Source organism: Maylandia zebra, linkage group LG11 (genome assembly GCF_041146795.1).
Source record: "Maylandia zebra isolate NMK-2024a linkage group LG11, Mzebra_GT3a, whole genome shotgun sequence".
NCBI lineage: Eukaryota > Metazoa > Chordata > Actinopteri > Cichliformes > Cichlidae > Maylandia > Maylandia zebra.
In genome coordinates, this window is record NC_135177.1 from 6,624,151 (window position 1) to 6,644,310 (window position 20,160).

The following is a 20,160-nucleotide window of genomic DNA, read 5'->3' on the forward strand; positions in this document are numbered from 1 at the left end:
CAATGGCTGTAAGAGAAAGGAGTTGGGGGGAGAGAGGAGGGCTGGACCTGGTAGGTCTGGTGTGTTATTTGGGGAGGGTGGGGGAAGCGCTTCGAGTTTCACTCCCTTGTTATGGCCGGCCACAGCCAATATAGTCGGCTCTTTAAAGGGGCTAACCTTGAGGTGACCCCCCCAAGCTAGTCTTGTGGTTCAGGGCCACATGTGCAGCAGAGAGGCAAACCCCCGCCCCCAGCACATCCCTGCTTAATCTAACCAACAGTGCAGCCATTTCATCCAACACACAAACACAAACACACACATACAGGATCTATAAATAAACCGAGCTGCTCAAATCTGAGAGGGGCTCTGAATGCCACTCTAGTCCAGGAGGTTCCCAAGCTAAGGTTCAGGGACCAAGCAAGGTCATCATAGGGCTTGCAAGTTTTTGACTTTATTTGTGCAGAGGATAAAACAAGTAGTAGGTTAATAGTCTCTTAGCTGGTCATATTAGATTCCTGAATTTGCAGGTGAATCTAAAGATACTATAAAGGATACTCTAATATACTATAAAGGATATAAAGTATACTTTATTTTGAACACATCATTGAGGCTGTGCAAGAGAATTCACATTGGATTTTTTTAAAATTATTTATTATTAAAAGATCTGCTCTACAAGGAAACACATTTGTGTATTCTGCTATATTTTGCTATAAGTGTTGTAGGAACTCTTGATCTAGTAGTCCTGAAGTCACTTCCCCCCCATCCTATTGCTGTTTGGAACCATAAGCTGTGTATTAAAGATTTCTGGGCTTCCCACATTGGTCACTGCCATGTCAGAGTGCCATGTCAGTAAGATTAGCAAACTTGGTTAGCAAGCTGCATCTATAAATCATGTGCCTGTAAAGCACAGACACATATTTAGTTGAGGTGATGCTTTATCCATTCCAAAACCAGTTTTCATGTATGTTTCTCTTGATTTAACGTCCAATTATGCCTAAATTTCAGCTGTGTAGCTGTTGATTTGAGGTGAAGTGGAAGAATGTTTCTACTACTTCTACCAGTATCACTGACAGCAAAAACGCCACTGAGTACGATGGTGCCACTACCATGCTTGACAGTTGGTACAGTGTTTTTAAGTTTGAAAGCCTCACCTATAATCCTCCAAACATAAAACATACATCTATTCAATGTGAACAAATAGCTCTTTGTTTTGTCTTTCCATAATACTTTTCTCTAGAAGGCATTAGGCTTGTTTATTTGGACTATACGAGTGCCAGGTCTGTGCCAGGAAACCATCCAGTGGTCAAATATCCAGCCAGAATTATGCCAGAAGTTTGTTGATGGCAAACCAAAAGCATCTGGTCAAGATGCAAGTTGCTGTTTAACCAAATATTAGTGGTGTTTTGAATCTGAATTTATTTTGGATTTTCTCCAATTTACACAAACTTGTGCACCCAATACTTGTTCTTTAAAGTCATTAAATATGTATGCTTTACAATCATTCCTCTCCAGAAACACCTAAAGTTACCATGACCTCATGCCCATTATGAACATGTGTAAATGTCTGACAATCAAGTAACTGCAATAAAATAAGAGAACTTCAATCAGCAAAACTGAGTTTTGGTTGGCTTGTACCGCAGAGCATGCTATTTATTTTTATTATTGGTCAGATAATTCCAAAAGGTACCAACAGCACAAAAACAATCAGGTGGTCTAATTCAGTGACTTGAATTAGTGTAGTTGAAACCGAGCAAACAGCTTCCAGCTACCAATACTTTTGTTGGCATACCTGTCCATCAGAATGGCAACACTGGTCTCCACACCATCCCAGTACAAAGTCATTTTGATGGATGACTTTGGGCATTTTAACACAAAAGTCTATGGGGACTGACTCACTTTTGGATACAGCCTCAAGTGGATGTTAAAGGAACTGCAATTTTTACTACTTGGACATTAGCTTCATTTTCAGTCCTCAAAGTTGCCATTTATGTGGGGAAAAAAATAAATGTAGCAGATGGACGTGTGACCTGCTCTAGTATAAATGGAACCTCATCAGTCTGTGCACATGGAAAGCACGAACTGGCAACAAGTAATTATATGAAAGACCAGAGATGATGATTGGAGTAATGAGCGGGCCAGGCTTACAGCCTTTTACCAACTGCATGGCCTCATGATGGTCCACGGACCATTTTACTGGACGAATGAAGCTCTTCCAGGTGGCATTCCAAGAAAATAGAGCAAAGAGGGAATAATATAGGAATGGCTCTTCTGATCACAGGCCTGCTCTCTTGCACACCACTTCTGCAGCAAATCATAGAAATGCCATGGCAGAAAATCGCATCACATATTGTGTGTGCTGGGAGTGAAAAATGAGAAATGCCTGCTCAGAGGGGGTGCGGTTTGACCGTTTTCACTCTGAAGACATCAGTAACCGAAGGCAATAAAACGAAATGGACCTCTGTGAAGGAAAATAAGTAAATGGGGAAAGCAAAGACCTCCGACAGATGTTCTGCATTAAGTGCCGCATCACTAGCCAAGTTCTATATCCAATCATGCAAAAATATTTTCCTTGACAGCGGCTTCTACACTCCTCTACGAGTGGACTGACACCTTTGGAAGAGAACAGACTGTGTGACCCTGAAACAATTTACAAACGCCTGGCAGCTGTCATAATTGTATTGAAGCAACAAATTGAGGCAACAAATTGAGGCACTGCTGTGTTGTCAGGTAAAGCAACGATATCGATGCACTAAAGACCATTTTTTACAATTTGTTTTTATGTCTTGATCTGAGGTCACAGCCATGCACACACATCCCAGTAGGGTTGCCAACTCCCTGAAAAATAAATAAGGGACACCTCGTGGCCAGGGCCGGGCAACCTAGTTGTCTTCACCCTTCCCAGTGTGGTAGCTCTTTTTTGTGTGTGTGAAATTATTTTTTAACCATTTGACTTGAATTTGATTTAAGCAGATGCATATTCTTTGTGATATGACCATATGGGAAACAAATGATCATTTAGCCATTTATTTTTAGCTCAAAATGACAACATTAACACAGTAAAACAGGTCTCTTTCTTAAACAGAAGCCTGTCATGCTTAACTTTTGAGAATAAAAGTAAATCTTTCTTTAAAAGAACTCTGTCCTGCTTAACTTAAAATTATATAAATTAATAGAAAGCAATAGAACGAAAAATATTCTTGTAACTGTGCACATTTAGTGCATTTAGTACAATTGGCTTCAGTTGAGGTATTATTTCAGCTTTTCTAATGCTAATCAGCTGCTCCTGTTTGTAAACCCACTTGTTCCCATGATTACGCATCATAACTCATCATCATTATTCATCTATGTATTACTTTTATGTATTAGTCATCTATTTGTTGTAATCATCTATCCTTGCAGTTGTTTATTACACAAAATAAATTATATTATCACACTTCTGGCCACATAGCGCTGATATTCACTGCACATGCCCATATTAACCTTAACCAGAGGGTTTAAAAAACAAACCAGTGTTTACATACCATATCTGCTTCTGCCGTGGCCTGGTGGACAAGAAATTGGTTAAGGGTTCCCTGAGCTTTCACGCCCCTCATGTTCTTCATGTGCCCACCATTAGAAGCATGCCTATGGAAAAAGTGCGCCGGCACACAGTGCAGTGCGCTTTATAGGTGTTATGGTGACCTTTTCCAGCCAGGTGTTTCCCTTTTCCCAGTCCTCCCTGTACTTTTGCAGCCTTTTTTTCTTTCTCTGAGCGAACAAACATTGCTGCTCTAATGCTGGGCTTACACTGTGCGATTTCTGGCCCATTTTGAGACGATTTTTGAGTCGTGCGACCGATTTGGTGATCGGCCCAATTTTGGCCTTCATCGTGCATCGTGTAGTATACGTGGGGTAACGAGAAGCGATTAACACCTCGAGCAGCTCCCGATCATCAATCGCTCGTGAGCCGCTCACACTGCTCACGCGCAAACACGTAAAGGTCGGTGAAAAAGACGGAGCAGCACGGCTGTGCAGCGTGTGATCTGGACACAAGTGATGGAGGCACAACTTGTAGAACTTCGGAAAGCTCATCCGAGCCTTTTCGATGTGGCATCACAAAATTATCACGACCACAACAACCGTGAAAATAGTTGGATTTACACTGCTGCTCATTCACAGCTGCCTGATCAATGTTTTTCATTAGCAATTTAGCAAAGTTGATGGTGGTGGTTTGTGTGTCTGTGTGAGTGAAAGACAGAGGGACAGATTTTCTGTTATAACCTTCATGTTATGGAGGCACAGTGTGAGCACTCGGGTCGCATCAGAGCATCGGGTGGTATAAGATAAGATAAGATAACCTTTATTAGTCCCACACGTGGGAAATTTGTTTTGTCACAGCAGGAAGTGGACAGTGCAAAAGTTATGACGCAAAAATTAGAATACAATAAGAATAAATACAGTACACAACTGTACAGAATAGAATAAAATAATATACTATATACAGTAGAATAAAATAGAATAAAAATATACAATAAGATAAAAATAGAATACGAATGCTATATACAACTGAGTAAAAATACAATGATGCCAGAAAAGATTATTGCACTTAGTGTTATTGCACATGTGTGGATGTGTGTGTTTGTTCAGTTAAAGTCTTTGTTGTGGAGTCTGACAGCAGTGGGGAGGAAAGACCTGCGAAATCTCTCTGTCCCACACCGTGGGTGCCGCAGTCTCCCACTGAAGGAGCTGCTCAGTGCTGTCACAGTCTGCTGCATGGGGTGGGAGATGTTGTCCAACAGGGATGACAGCTTAGCCGCCATTCTCCTGTCACTCACCACCTCCACTGGGTCCAGAGGGCATCCTAGAACAGAGCTGGTATAGTGTGAGACCTGCATCGTGACCTACCAACTTCTAACCCCTGCGAGTCAATCGTGCAGTTTGAGCAGGAGCTGAATAACGCGACTGAAAAAATCACACAGTGTCTGCCCAGCTTTAGGTGTACTGTCGTCCGAGACCGCAGTGTCGGCGTTTGTTTCCCTGTTGGCCATGCTTCTTGTTGTGGTCATCTGTTGTCTTCCGGTATTTTCTCCGCAAGCGACCTTTCCTCGACCAATGAGATGAGCGGTAATCTGAATTGTCATAAGTGTGCTGTCAGCTCATTGGTCACAAAGCAGGAGAGGGGCTGGGAGTTATGCTTTCAAACAAAGCGTTAATTCCATTAACATTTATCGACTACTTTTGATTCTCACTGTATTACGGGACAAAGTGCGTCCCTTATTAGCTCAACACGGGACGTGTGCTTTTGTTTCTAAATACGGGATGATTCCGTTTTTTAAGGGACGGTTGGCAACCCTACATCCCAGACAAGCTCTCATCCACAGACAGACACACATCGATTCACCCTCTTGCAACCCGCATCCAATCCACCACCACAACCACAAAAATGCAAGCGCACACATGCACAGTCTGTCTGGAGCGTCAATTTAGTCCCCTGGGGAGCACGCAGGGTGACACCACTAACAGGCCAGACCAGACCAGACAGCCAGCAGACAGATAAATACTAGGCACGGCTGAATACCAAATGCACTCGTGTCTACCAGCCCCCCACTCCACCCCCACCCGCCTATAGTCTGCACACACACACAGGCGCTCTCTCTGTGGGTCTCTCGGGAAACGTCTGTCTCATCGTGTATTTGAGGAATCCTAACTTTAGGTTGATAGGTTTATCATGCTCGGCACGTGCACGTGGATCTATTTTTGGAACTTTGGGAGTGCGGGCTTTCCTGCTCACACATGCTTACTCAGGAGTTCACTGCAGTGTTAGTGTTACTGTTGCTGCTGTTTTGTGAATCGAAGTGCCACGCGTTAACGTGACGGCCCTTTAAAGATCTGACAATGCACACTTTTTAATGCAGCATGGACAGGAGAGGAAACACCACCACCGTGTGTCTGCACAAAACCCACACTTCGGATGGCAACAGGTCCATCTTTAGCCACGGGATGCCCGTCTTGTGCATATGTATGTTTGGATACACGGACCATTTCCCACCTGTCACTTCCCCGTGACTTTCCAGATAAAAAGACAGCTGACAGATGACAGTAAGACAGTAGCAGTAGCAGTAACAGTATAAAAGATGCCACGGATGACTCAGAGTTTACATGAGCTGTTTGTGAGGACACCATGAGTGCATCAGTGATGCGGTCGGGCCAGTAGTGGGGAAAAAGCAGCACAGCAAAGGCCTCAGTTGAGGGTAGCCCCATCCCAACAAGGGCAACTTCTCCATCCCAGCCAGTGTGGTGCTGAGCTGCAAGCTACTTTATAGCGCCATCTTGTGGCTTATCTCAGAAAGAGGCCTGTTTCCATCCAGCATCCCAAACACGGAGTGGAAAAAGTTGCTTTCCTTCCCTGGTGTCTGCTTCAGTCCTTCTCGTGTCTCCTCTCTGTCGCTCCATTACTTCTGAAATCAAAGCTGTCTCCCAGGCAAAGGTTTAAGCTTTGAATCAATTATGCCTCGTCTTCATCAGATGGCACGAGGGAGCAGAGAGGAGGACACAGAGGAAAATAAAAGAGTCCGTTTCTACGGCTCATTTTTTTAAAGACAGATTAAAGTTCTCACAGTGAGCTGTTTAAAGGGCAAATCACAGTTATACTTTACACTAAATACAGTATTTTTTCCTGTATGAGAAGGACTTTTTATACAGAAAACTATGCCGACACCTCTGAATTTGCACTCATTTTGTGTTTTGAATCAACTCTTTTATTTCTGGTTAAATTCTAATCAAAAATCACAGTAAAAACAGGTATATAAAACATAATATTTTATAGAACAGTGTGCTGCATACAACAAGTGGGACATCATTTTCTGCTGAAAACACAGCAAACAGGTAGTTGCTTCTATATGACTGCTTAAAGCAGGGGTGGGCAATTCCAGGCCTCGAGGGCGGGTGTCCTGCAGGTTTTAGATCTCACAGGACATGTTGAGGAGCTAATTTAGCCATTTAAATCAGCTGTGTTGGCTCAAGGACACATCTAAAACCTGCAGGGACACCGGCCCTCGAGGCCTGGAGTTGCCCACCCCTGGCTTAAAGTATCCCTTCAGGATATTCAGGACCCTTTAAATCTCTAAAGTATACTCCAACAGAGCAGAAATAAATCATTTATTGATTTGTTGACTAACATAATTAAGGGATTTTTAAGCGAAAGTAATCAACACTCAACTTCTTAAATGTTATGATTTACATTTTCATTGAATTTACTTTAATCACTGACTGACAAAGAAAGACGTTTGAAGATGTGAACTAATCAGGTAATTGGGCTAATTAGGAATCTTTTGCTCCTTTAAGGTCAATAAAGGAAAGGCCATATACAAGGAAGCTCACTTCTGTATTCATGCTCATGTAATGATAATCTATGATGTATTATGCATAATATTACAGTCACACAAGGCTATTTTTCTGCTGAAAAAGGTTTACTTTTTGTATTTTTTTTTGTATGTTCCTGATTACGCTTGTGTACTTTTACCTATTTTCATCAGGTACATTTGTATGTTAAATGGTAAATGGCCTGCATTTGTATAGCGCTTTACTCAGTCCCTAAGGACCCCAAAGCGCTTTAAACTACATTCAGTCATTCACCCATTCACACACACATTCACACACTGGCAATGGCAAGCTACGTTGTAGCCACAGCTGCCCTGGGGCGCACTGACAGAGGCGCGAGGCATGTTTATTAAAAGATCTCCAAAATATCTCCAAAACTGCCAGCACACCAAAACTGACCTGTCTGTCCATATGTGATCACCTCTTGGTTTGTTTTCAGCATGATTCTTTAAAGGACCGGGGCATAAAAGCACTAATGCATCTTTTATCATCTTGTCAGTTATCTGAATCACTGGGTAAAATTACAGGTGTGAAAGTAGTAGTAGTTTCCATCCAAATGTAACATAAATACTAACATTTAGGTAGAAAATGCCAACTAATGCACTACTATCATATACATACGAGGTTTGTTTGTTGGCGTGTAGAGGTTCAAAGGGTTTCATGGGCATAAAAACATCACATGTGTTTATGTGTGTGGAAAAGTTTAAGGGTGGAATTAAAAGAATGTCCAATCATAACTCAGTTTAAAAACAAATAAAAGGAGATCATTTTCACAAGGTGCAGGATGTTAATCATAGGAGGTATTCGTTAGTGAAAAAATGTAGTTTGTTGTTTTGCAATGTGTACTATCTAAGTGTGTGTAGCCTTGGATACAGTTATAAATATATACAGTCTCATTATATCTCAGTGAACACTGATTTGTTGCAAGTGTAAACTTTATCCGTTTCCTTTTCGAGCAAGTAAATTGTGTGCTATACAGAGTTATCCATGGCAACTTTCTTTATTTTCTAATACTTTTTTCTGTTTACAATTATTTTTTTTGCATGTTCAAAATAAAACAGCCAATCAAATCAAAACAGTCAGAAAAGGCATAAAAGGAGATTTTGAGGTAGAGGTGGGTTTCAAAGCAGCTTGCATATGCAATGAATCTGTTGATCAGTGAGCTCATACCCTTCGGGAACTAACGCTAAACTCGATTTTGGGTTAAAATGAATCTTTTTAGGATGTTAAAAACATTTTTTAACACACAAGTTTTCCAGTTGAAAATTGACATGCAAACAGGTGGATGGAGTTGCATGCAGAACAAAAGAAATACGTCTTCCTTCTTTGAGAAGGTGACTGGACTGCACAAGTGACAAAATACCTTTCGTTTTTGGAATACTGACCAAATAAACAAATAAATAGGAGGCGGAAATCATTCCCAAAACAGCAAAAATGGTTAATACAGTGGAAGCAAATAACTGAATGAAATATTCATCCATGTGGCCACAGAACTGCCCCCAAAAATCAGAGAAAGAGCAGAAACTGACGGGCTGTGAACCGTATGGGATAACCTGCGACACTGCAAATGAACACAGCACAGAGGAAGAAGAAGAGCAGTTTCTTGCCTGCATCACTAATGCCTGTTTATCCCAAAAAAGCCTCAATCGTGGGACTCGTGTGATGAAAGTATTTGCGCATGACGAAGGATCCATTTTGACTATAACATAACATTTTCAGTCAGACTAATAACTCGAAACACCCCGTGACTTCTGTGTGGAGTGGGTATTACTGAATGCCTTTCCAAATGTCAGAACAAAAGATGGATATGACTCAGCCTTAATAACAAGGCTGAATGGGATTCATGAATTAACCGCAATGCATCTCACCAGCTGACAACGCTGGAGAGCGAGGGAGGAGAGAAAGGGGGAGAGAAAGAGAGAGAGAGAGTGTTTGCTTAGGCATCGACTGTAGCTCGGCATCTTCAGCGGAGCGCTAAGTAACAGAAAGGCCACTCCAGACAGTCAGATTGCAGAGTAGAGAGTTGCGTTCAATAAAAACGTCTGGCATGCCACATCATATTTGCAGCTTCCTGCCCTTGTCTGGCTGCAGTGCCGTGTCATATCCTGTCCACACAGGTGCACCAGCTGTCTGGCTTCCCACCCCTGTCATTTTCACACACACACACACACACACACACACACACAAATGCACACACCTCACTTACACCCCTGTCATTTGAAAAGAATACCCCTCCCTACCTCTCTTACTGCCGCAGGCTCCACTGCAATGACACCACAGCTCTCAGTGAAAAGTTATGCATGTGTGTGTCAGAGACAGATAGCTAGAAGAAGAGAAAGGGGGATGACAGAGCAGACAGAAATATGCAGAGTGTGTGTGTGTGTGTGTGTGTGTGTGTGTGTGTGTGTGTGTGTGTGTGTGTGTGTGTGTGTGTGTGTGTGAATAAAACAGTTCACGAAGAGAGAGACAGAGCCTGAGGTGGAGGATACTGAGAGTAAAGGGATGAATGAAGAGAAGATGAGAAGAAGAAAAAAGAAGAGAAGGTGAGCAAAAGGAGGACAGGAGGAAAAGACAAGGCAAGATAAAAGGAAAGCATAGAAGAAGAAAATGTATGAGGAGAAAAAGAGATAAAACACAGGAAGAGAGAAAAGAAGAGGGAAAAACAGGGAAGAGAAAATAAAAGAAAGTGGGAATATAAAAGAAAAAACGAATAAAGGGAAGATAAAAAAAATAATGGACAGTAGAAGAAAAAGGTAAGAAAAAGGAAAAAGTCGAGGAATAACAGAGAAAAAAAAAGCAGAGAGGTGCCAACAAAAAAAAGAAGAAACAAAGTGAAAGCAAAAGCCAGTGAGTGAGTGAGGGAGGGACATAGAGGCACAGACAGAGAGGAAGAGTAGATAATCAGCAGGTATTGAGCTCTTTTCACCCCTGCGGTAGGGCTCTGCTGAGCATTGTAATGGGCTGTCTGCCCAGCTGGGCCGATGAGCTCATGTCTGGCTTTAATGCCAATCCTCAACTGGCACACAGCTCGGCAAGGCAAGCGCAGACGCAACACCACGATGCCGCTGGGGAAAGGACGCGACACAGCTGAGCGAGAGGAATAGAAAGAGGAAGAAAAAGAGAAGGAAAAGTGAAGGAGAGAGCCAGGCAGGCTGAAGGTGTGTTGTGTGCGTGCGCACTTCCATCACAACACTGATAAGAGCCCCGAACCAGACGGTGATAATCACACAGCCAGTGAGACAGCAGCTGTAAATGTGTGTCTGTAAAAGTGAGGGAAGGGGGACAGAAAGAGCGAGCGAGTGTTATTTTATGCAGTCATAAACAGCGGTGATTACAGAGTGTGCATGGTACACGTTACAGCCTCCTGCTGCCGAGAGTGCATGCAAACAGACGCACACGTGTGTGCAAAAGCACACGCATGGCTACGAAACACAGAAGCACACATGTAATCTGATTTTCAAACAGCTTTTAAGTGAGCCGCTGTGTACATGTGCAGACAGCTGACTTCAAAAAGAGTCAGTGTTGGACAACAGTGCTTCAGCGCGCTGGCTTTTTCCTTTTCCTTTTGGTTTTTTCAGAGTTGGTATTGTCGCAAAATACAAAGCAAGCGTTTTCTTGCACTCAATGTGGCAGCTGTTCTCACTGCAGGCAATTCACAGCAACCATTATAACATTACGTGGCTGTTTTATCCCCAGGTTTGCTGCCCGTACAGACAGCTCTACACTTTGTGTAAACCATGGCATCACCATTCAATCCGCATAGAAAAAAAGCATGAAAAACAGAGGAAGCTGTATGTCTCCTCCAGTCTTTGTAAGTCTGTGCATAGGGCCCTCTATAACAGCTTTAGATCTAGTGATTGTAACTGTGTATTTGTAGCTCTAATGAGCATATGCTGATCATTAAATCTATAACACATGAGCATGAGGGCAGAGTCACTGCACAGCTCAGCTCATAGCTCGCTGCTGTACTAAAGTGATTTAGGAGACATTAGCGTGACTGTACCCTAGTAGTCTTGTATTGATAGTCCTTTGAAAGCCCAACCCTGACTGAACGAAAACTGACATAACTGATTTTTAAGGCCTTCTGGGGACACTAACAGGATATGCACAACATTATCATTTACATATCATTCACACAGACAATGTAAAACATTAATATCGCTTCTGGGTATAAAAAGTGAAGGCTAAGAGGAAGTGCCTTAAACCGGCATTCTTTTTAAAGAGCACCAGGGGGCGATACCCGCGGTTGCAAAAAAGACTTCCTACAGAAGTTAGCCGTTGGTCACAAATGACTACATACCTGTCTGCAAATACCCCACAACCCCTGATTGTGATGAAAAATATTTATTGATTGCTGTTTGCAAATGTTTGCTGGAGGTTGTTTCCAGTTTTTGTGAAAATTGCTAGGCCCACAGACCGGTCAGTGATGCCCTGGTGACCACTGGTCATTAAATGTGTATTCTGGGACGAGTTGGCGCGTGTTTGCTGCCAGTCACTAGCATAAAACTGTCTGGAAAGATGTTTAAGATGCACCAAAAACCTCTTTGCAATTGCTTTGGTCACTAGCAGGTTGCTGCAGTTGTCTGTAGATTGCACTGGAGACACTGACTTGTCTGCAAACACTTGTGAACTACTCACCAAAGTAGCAGTGAAAATGTGAAAAGTGTGAGGCAAACCAGAAACCGAGTGTCAGTCAGTTACAGCTTTTAAACTGTGCTGCTTGCAGCAGTCAGGAATAAAGTTGACTTTAAAGGCAAACATTCTCGATTTCTGGTTTGCATCGTACTTCTTCAGAGTAAGTGGCAAGTGTCTGCACTCAATGCAAACTTTGGTAACTTTGGCAACCTGCTACTCGCCAAAGCAATTACAAGGAACAATTTGGTGTAGCACCCTATTTATAACAATTTCATTTAGTGACAGTCAGCAACCGGCAGAAGCAATTATCAATCACTTGTCAACTGGTCAGGGAATACACATTTCTCACTAGCAACCTGAGTTTTCCAATAGATCACTGACCAGTCCTAGGAGAACAGAGTTTATGGGTTCAGTTTCAAAAAGAAGATTATTCAGGATATAGCTAACAAAATGTAATGGACATGCTGATGAGCATTCAGTGTCACAGTCAGATCCATCCCACACTCATCTCACCTGGTTTCAAAGCACTAAAATGCAGATGGCAAAAAATGGTGACCTCATTACAGCTATGTCCATATTTTATGCTTCTGTGAGTTTCTACACACCATTAACATATATTCAATAATCATCCCCTTTTAGCACCAAGACAAATTTTGTGGCTAAAGGTTCCACCATGTTTACCATGATGGGTGAATTTAGAGATTAATTTCAGATAATCTAGTATTAATCAGACTGTCTGTGAAGGTTCTCAGTCATCCAGGTCATCATAGTCTAAGGTGGAGAGTCCCAGATTTAAACTCCCACTGGGTTTAAATCTGGGACTCTCCACCATGTGACCCAAGAACTGAAGAAGCTTCTCGGATGAGAGGTGAAACGTCTTCAAGCAACTTAAAGAAGTCCAGACGCTTTTCTTTCCAAGCTCCTTAGACTATTAACCAGACTGTTTGAAGTTTGGGTAAAAATGTGAAACTTTTTTTCCTTCTCACACAATCAGCAGTAACACATGCTTTTATGTACAGGCTTATTCTCTGTTTATCCTGATTGGCACCGTCTGGGCTCGTCTTCCTCATCTACCCTACCTGGTTCACTCATCGCTTGCCAAAACAAATTAAGTACACGACTATTACTTTAGTATTGATGCCTTTTCCTAATTAAAAAGAGGATAATTATTCTTAGTCTCTCTCTGTCGAGTGCACGTACTACGTGGGTGTTATGTTGGAGTTTTTGTTTTCCAGACACCAAATGCTGCAATGGCATCCCAAAAAACATGACAATTAGCTGTAGTCGGTTAGCTTTACTGACTGAATCTTCTTTATTGAAACTCTAATCAAAATAATCTGGATGTTTTATAAAGTCTAATTAAACTTTTGAATGTGAGACCCAATTAGGTCATTTTTCTGTTCCTTTTGTTTCTGCTTGACTGACTCATTGTGAGATTTTCCATTACTGTCGAGTACCGAATGAACACCTAGTTTCATCTTTTTTTCTCCAGTCTATTTTTCGTTTCCATGTCAAGAAAAATCTCTAGAATACCAATCCATCTCCACAGAGACTTCATATATCGGTTTCATATATCATCCGTTACATACATCCGAGAATGTCACAACATAAGCTCTGACTGCGAGGGCAGCAGGTCTGGAACAGATGGACGCTCATATGAACAAGTTGCTGGGATCCAAACACTCCAAACACTCCTCCTCTCTGCCTGTCTGGCTACACCACGTAAAATGCTATAGCGTCCATATTGAGCACTATAATGAAAACATTACATTAGGTGAGAGATCCTGTGCTCCGAGCAAGGGCTGACAGATGGATGGCAGTGGGAACATGTTGCAGCACCCCAGACCTGCTACCACCCTGGCAGAACATAGTGACAAGCAGGTTAGCATAACCGGCAAGCTAACACTGCCTACACTAACACAGCTGTTTCCAGGCGACTCCTGCTCACACTGGTTGGGCTCCGCACATGTATATGTTATCATACCATATAGCTTCGTTAGCTGCAGCATTCGCCATACAGCCTGTAAACAGCACAGACCGTGACAGCTTGTACCAGCCCAGCCAGTGTTCACCACAGTCTGCCTCACTGCCATCCTACAGCTCTGTAGCAGGACCAGTGAGTTAACAGCTTGTACCAGGCCAGCGAGCGTCCCTGCTCACAGCTTGTGTTGCTAGCGAAACCCCCCTCTCCGCCCCCCAACCTCTCTTTACAGTAGTAGCAAACAGGACTATGGGGAGTCAACAGATCACCCCACAACAGCTTGTAACCGCTGCGTTCACTGCTGAGGTGCTAAAACCAAAGGCAAGGCTACACAACAACATTAACACTGCATCAAGTCAGCAGTGGTATCTCATTCGTGGTAGATAGAAATGTCTCACAGGGTGGTATTAGCAGCAAAAACGATGCGTTTGATCTAAATCTCCATATGTGAGGAATAATGACAGATGCTGGGGCATAACCTGAAGAGTCTGTAACGTCTGATTCAAAACAGAAATATGTTCAAATGCAAAGACTCTGAATATTTTAGGAATATCCAATATGTACATTTTTTGGCCTCAACCCTTCTAAGAAAGATGAGCAACTTCAGAATTCCCCGTATTTCTCTCTTTCTCTGGTCCTAAGGATTTAGTGCTATTGCCATACACCTGCTTTTAAAGACTTACTAATAAAGGCTGAACGTGTATGAAGCCTCGTCAGAACATGACAAGACACTGACATTTGAAATTGTAAAGTAGCACTAGTGGGAATGTATGGTTACCTATTTTATGGAGTTGTTGCACAAAACCAAATCTGCCTCCAAATCTGAGGCCATGGTTCTCAGCCGGAAAAGGGCGGAGTGCCCACTCCGGGTCGGGGATGAGTTCCTGCCCCAAGTGGAGGAGTTCAAGTATCTCAGGGTCTTGTTCGCGAGTGATGGGAGAAGGGAGCCGGAGATTGACAGACGGATTGGTGCTGCGGCCGCAGTGATGTGGACGCTGCACCGGTCCGTCGTGGTGAAGAGAGAGCTGAGTGTAAAAGTGAAGCTCTCAATTTACTGGTCGATCTACGTCCCTACCCTGACCTATGGCCACGAGCTGTGGGTAGTGACCGAAAGAACGAGATCGCGGATACAAGCAGCGGAAATGAGCTTCCTCCGAAGGGTGGCTGGCCTCTCCCTTAGGGTGAGAGGTTCAGCCATCCGGGAGGGGCTCAGAGTAGAGCCGCTGCTCCTCCACATCGAAAGGAGCCAGCTGAGGTGGTTCGGGCATCTGATAAGGATGCCTCCTGGGCGCCTCCTGGGTGAGGTGTTCCGGGCATGTCCCACCGGGAGGAGGCCCCGGGGCAGACCCAGGACACGCTGGAGAGATTATATCTCTCGGCTGGCCTGGGAACGCCTTGGTGTTCCTCCGCATAAGCTAGAGGAGGTGGCTGGGGAGAGGGAGGTCTGGGCTTCTCTGCAGGGGCTGCTGCCCCCGCGACCCGGCCCCAGATAAAGCGGAAGAAGATGGATGGATGGATGGATGGATGTTGCACAAAACCTTAACATAGATTTTAAATTTTCAACCAAGGAGATCTATGTTTCAGAGCTCAACTGGTTCCTGATCTCCTATATATTTATTGACAACAATTTGAACATTTCAATCACTCCATCAGACCTGTTGCCACTGGTTTTGAGTCTAGTTCCTTCTTGACAGCCACACTAAAACCGTTTCTGATGAGGTTTCAGTAAACAGTCGTTAGATCAACTGAAAGGCCAGATGCATTTTTCAGGCCCTGTTTCAGGTTTTTGCTGAAGTTATTTCCTGTTTCTTAAGGACATGACTCTTAGATATTGTTTCAGAAACTTTTTTAGGGCTGCCAGTTATTTTTTCCTTCTGCTTGTCAAGTTTCTTCAACTTTTCAGGATATACTCTACATCACACCAAGATACGCAACATTTTCGGGTACTAACACTTTGGTAATTATATATATATTTATACAAATATATATGTGTATATATATATACATACATACACACACACACACACACACACACACACACACACACACACACACACACATACATACACGTAAGCTAATTGTCACCATGGAATTTCATTCGACTCACCACTAAATAATAAATAAAGAATTTGAAGTGCTGCCGGCCGGGCAAAAACTGTACTGTATTTTTGCTACTAAAGTGAAAGAAAGCAACAATCTGACAAATGATGACACTGGAGTGTAGGTGTCATTGTCCCTGGGACTCACAGGCTATAATATTTGATAGATTCCCAGTATCTAGTGAGCTGTCAATGTGAATTACTAAAGTCCGTGAAAATATGCTTAAAATGCTATCAGGCAACACGCTCTCAGAGTCATTCACCCAGATCTTCCTCACACCGCTTACATGTGTGTTTTCAAAGCCTCAACAAAGCAGACAGGTCATAGGGCATCTCTGTTGGCATCTAGTGGCTGCTGTGAAGTGGACATGTAAAGCTTTTTAACATGTGAGATATTTTACGCAGAAAAAAACTGGACCATAAAGCAAAACTACAGGTCTAAGGTGAATAAATAAAGACTCAGCAAGTCTTGTGGCTTAATATAGTTTTAGCTGTTCAGCTGATGTCTGTCCACTTATGTTAACTAATTAACGTCTTACGCTCCACTCACCCATCACTTGTGAACTCGGAGTAAAAGTAAAAGAAGCCCTGGTCACACATTTAAGGCAGAACATTTCTGAGAGCACTTGATGAGTTTTCAACTTAAACAAAGCGTCGGTAACATATAATCAAGCATATGACAATATCACTGTCAAGACAATTACTTTTATTGAGGGCTTTTACTTCGGCTGCTTAAAATAGAATTAATAATGAAGTTGCATTAGAACTGGGACTGAACTCATTTTACTTTGATTTCATGGTGTTAAAGCCAGCCTACGCATCTGGGAGAGCAGCTTTTACATCTTATATTAATTTCACTTTGCAACAACTTTAAAAAAAAACAGTTATTATCAGGTGAAAATCTAAAGAGAAAAATCAAGAAAGAATCGAACAACATTCGAGACAAAGTTTTGCATTGAGTGTTTCTTCTTCCCTCTGCACTGAATTATACTTGTTATTAATCTCTGGCGCTGGCATGTGTTTTGTCCTGTCTTCTTTCCCCAACCGGTTGCGGCAGATGTCCGCCCCTCCCTGAGCCTGTTTTTCCTGGAGGTTTCTTCCTGTTAAAAGGGACTTTATTCTTTCCCACTGTCGCCAAAGTGCTTGCTCAAACAGGGTCATATGACTGTTGGGTTTTTCTCTGTATGTATTATTGTAGGGTCTACCTTACAATATAAAGCACCTTGAGGTCACTGTTGTTGTGATTTGGCGCTGTATAAATAAAACTGAATTGAATTTTGATAGTACACTCGCTTTACTTTTGCTGAGTACCGTTCGTAATGTACAACTTTGTGAATCATCTGGTACCGTGCTCCAGACCTGAATGGAATAAGACACAATTCGACTTTCACTTCATCATGTTTTGTGAAAGAAAAATGTGCACTGTGCTCATGTTGGCACTCTGTACTTTGCAGAAGCTGCCATCTAAGCAATAGAAGGCAAAAAGCCTTCCGCTAATGTGCTATTCTGTTATCAAGATCTCACGAAGCGTCACAAATGCTGCATTGGCTGTCACTGCGACTCACTACACGGGACATTGCACCTGAAGCTCATTTTCATTAGAACTCTCACCATGTGTTGGGCCGGCCCCGTATCGAACTCATTGTTTAGGGTCTTGGGTGCGGCTGGCATAGCGATGTCTTTTTTCATCTGGTTTTCAGGCACCATAAATTTGGTCTCTGTTGTTGGCAGCACGTATTTCTTTAATGCTTAAATCATGTGTGACTGTCATGTTTGTGCAGACACACACCGTGTCAGATGAATCTGAGAGCCTAGCAGGACGCAAAGAGCGACACAATCCAGACGGTCAGTAACACAGAGCTGGAGATTTTTTTGGCAGTGGTCTGGAAAGCGATTTGTACTGCGATTTTCGTTCTCTGATTTTTGTGAGTGTGAGTGCGTGTGCTTGTTGTCTGCCCAGTGACACCCAGTGAGAGGCTACTTCCTCGGAGAGTGATTGGTTTGTTGGCGAGACGGTCTGAGTGCGCAGGTGGGAGAGCTGCCTGTGTCGGTCTGCTTTCACTACCATCCAAACCCTGCCATTCACTATTTTCCAAGCAAGCTAATCGAGCTCTGCTCTCTGAAATATTCCATCTTTCATATTCCATATTTTAACTTTAACTTTCACTGATCTCCACGTCTCCTTTTCTTAAAAGCTGTTTTCCTTTTTTGTTTCAGATTTTAAAAAGAGAAGAAAGCGAAACCTCCAAATTTATCATTAAACTTTGAGAAATAAAAGGTAAACTCGTAGAAAAGAAACAAGTGCTGATATTCAGCCAGGACTCTTAATCTGATTTCTGGATATGTGGCTAGTTAGAAAAAACCACACAAATCCTCTTTTAATTAAGCAATAACAAGGGGGAGAGTTAAACTGAGAGACAGTGGCACTGCTGTGATGACCTCTGGCTCTCAGCGGCCCCATGCTGTCTGATAGTTCATTCTGTTTGGACAGTTTCCTCAGAGTTTAAGCAGTTCTAATAGCACCGTGTGTCCAACTGCTGTCTTCGTTAAGCAGTTTTTAATGAGCTAATGGTCCAGTCTCCAGTCAGGTACAGTCTCTCTGATTGGTCAACACAGTAAACACCAGGCAACATGTTATTGCCATAGAACAGATGTCCAATCGGTCCCACTAGATGGCTTGCAAAGTGTGAATAGTGCATAAGGACTGGTCTGTTGTACCAAAACGAGCCATAACTGGAACAGCACAACTACACCCCCCCCTCCACCTAACCTCTTCAGGTTAGGTATTGTCCAACACAAGCAGAGCCTTTGAGTGACGTATGTGTGTGGTAATTGATTTTAGATGTATGCAAACAGCTTATACAAAAAAGTAAAAAGCAAAGATCAGCTATGTAAACAGTGAATAGCTCCATGAATGGAACACAATAGAAATCCACGTTTCACTGAACATGAGATGTTAACCAAAACTGCCAATCCTTTCCCCCTCGATTTGCAATTGAAGCAATGAGAGAAAATGAAGAAATTTAAACAAGAAACCACCACACCAAACAGCCTCAATTCCTCCTCTTGTGCAGTTCTTTGAGATTATGGTCCACGCTGACATGATTTTTCAAATAATTTTTCAAGATTTTTCAAATCTTCTGCTTTTTCTCAGCTGCATGAGAAAAAAAACCTGTTGAATCCAAATAAAATCTGCAGAATCAATTTGGTCCTTGTTTTCTGAAACTCTGTATAGTTTTTATAACAAACCGACAAACTTATATTTCTAACCTTACCCTCTTGATCAGTGAGATGCCTGTCATATGGGAAATCTGCCTTATCCATTAACCCGTGAAAAATTACAGGCAGATATATAAAATTGTGTGTTTTAGAAAAAAACTCTCAAAGAGCTTATTATTGAACAATTTTTGGACCAAACTTTTATTCTTTCCCAACGTCAGGTTTCATAAAACAACATAGCACAATAACGGCTGCTAGTAATGTGTTGAACAACACTATTGATCCAAACCTGAAAAAATATGGTGCTGCTCTTTTTCTTGATTAATTGCAGACTGGTGACACAGTTGACCTTGTCATCTTACTAACAGTGTGTCCACTTTGCTGGATCTTCTTCTTTTCTCCCTGTATCCCGAGGAGTTCCCCACAGCCCCACATTCGGACCACCGATCTTCTCTATTTGTATAAAAATGGTGTATTCTATTTTTGTGCAGTGTACACAATCATATGTTGTTTACCTCCTATTAGTACAAACTCTCAAATTTTCTGCACACTGCCTTTGATGCAGCACAACTTACGCTGATGTTAAACTCAGGAAAAAAGCAAGTTCATGTTCTCAAATGACAAAGCGTTGTCTTCTATAATGGGTTGAAATTGGATCACAACTTGTAATTATTTAGGTATCACTGCAGGTAAGAATGTGACATTTAAAATGCACAATGAAAATCTTGTGTCCCAGGTAAAATTTCAATTAGCTTGGATTCTCACTAGAAAACACTTGATTTCTGCAACTTTTTACCTTTACTGGATTGGCATTGACCAAAACTTGTTTACATCACTGCTCTCTGCACTGCTGCTTTTCCATTGGTATACATCCAGTTTCCTGTATTT

General features: G+C 42.4%; 1 protein-coding gene across 1 annotated transcript in view; it reads right to left on the bottom strand.

Moving 5' to 3' along the window:
* LOC101486909 (low-density lipoprotein receptor class A domain-containing protein 4) overlaps positions 1-20,160 on the bottom strand; it is a 266,855-nt gene that overhangs the window by 43,690 nt on the left and 203,005 nt on the right. The gene's annotated exons all lie outside the window — the stretch shown is intronic.